This window comes from Elephantulus edwardii, unplaced genomic scaffold, assembly GCF_000299155.1.
Source record: "Elephantulus edwardii isolate Elephantulus edwardi_28Jun2011 unplaced genomic scaffold, EleEdw1.0 scaffold00185, whole genome shotgun sequence".
NCBI lineage: Eukaryota > Metazoa > Chordata > Mammalia > Macroscelidea > Macroscelididae > Elephantulus > Elephantulus edwardii.
In genome coordinates, this window is record NW_006399935.1 from 3653489 (window position 1) to 3655091 (window position 1603).

Consider the following 1603-nt stretch of genomic DNA (forward strand, 5'->3'; position numbering starts at 1 on the left):
GACAGTAATGAGAGAAAAAATGAGTGTCTACATTTTGAAGTTGTTGTTGTTGTTATGTGCCATTGAATGGAAACCAACTCATAGCTGACCCTCCAGGGTTTCAGAGGATGTAAATTGCACGGGAGGTGATCTTTTTCCTGGGGAACCAATAGTAGATTCAAACCACATGCCTTTGGGTAGGCAGCACAACTCCTTGCCACTAGGCCACCAGAGCTCCCTATTAAATGTAAAAAAATCTCCTCTCTCTACTTATAGGCACACTTACAATCCCACCCCCCAAGATGACACATACATTAAAAAAAATCTGTGTATACCTCTAAGAGGCTCTGATGATGCAATGATTTAAAGACATGTGATAAAATCCTAGGAATTCAAGCAGTCTCACATGGTACAGACATCACATCAATAGACTAGAAAGGAGAGGTCAAAAATAAACCCAGACACAGGGAGCTATGGTGACCTAGTGGCAAGAAGCTGTGCTGCAATCCTGAAGGCATGGAGTTTGAATCCACCAGATGCTATACTGGAGAAGGAGGGGCAATCTCCTCCTGTACAAGTTAGATCCAATTGTGTACACATTCTCTCTCTCTCTCTCTCTCCTTCCCTCCCTCCCTCCCTCTCTCTCTCTGTGTGTCTCTCTCTCTGCGTCTCTCTCTCTCTCTCTCTGTCTCTGTCTCTCTCTCTCATACATACATACATGTTGTTGTTGTTGTTGTTGGTATGTGCCTGATGTGATTTAAGGGCAGTTTACCTGGGGTGAAGGCTACATCACTTTTCTCTTACAAGAGATAAAAGGAGAGAGAAGTGCGCAGAGAGAGGGGCCTCAGTAGCACTAAGAACCAGGAGCCAAGAGTTTCCTTTGGACCCGCAGTCCCTGCACTGAAAACCTCCGAGATCCAGGAGAAGACTGATGTCAAGACAGATAGAGATGTCCAAGGAATGCCAAGTCCACAGACGATGAAAGAGACAAGGACCTTCCCTCAAAGCCAACACAGAACATATTTCCTCAGAGCCAGAACTCTGAACTTGGGTTTCTAGCCTCTAAACTATGAGAGAATAAATATCTGTCTGTCAAAGCCACCCTCTTGTGGTACTGATGTTATAGCAGCCACAGGAGACTATGACATTGTCTTTAGAATTGCTGGTATACTTTTATTTCTTTCTTCTTTTTTTAAAAAAAAAACTAAGAAAGAAGAGTGATGCTGGGTATCTAAAACCTTTGGGGACCTCATTGAGATGCCAAGAATCCTCTTTAAAGAAATGGAAAATACAATCTCGGATTTGTAGGGAAGAGCAAGAGCCCTTGTCATGGATTGGGAACGACCGTCAGTGAGATGGATCAACACAGAGGCTGTAACATTGGGCTTGAGGATGGCGGAGATGGACGATGAGGGTGGTGCGGGTGGGAGAAGGGTTCGGTCTGTTCATTGCTTGATTCAACGGCACCTACATGAAATAACAACCTACATGAGTTGACTCAATGGCACCCAGCATCAAGGGACAACCAGACATTTTATTTCTGCTCTTCTGATAGGTATGAATTCAAAGTCATATTTTGGCTCCTCTGGATTTGGTTTAATTTTCCTCAGCTTCAGCTTGAACT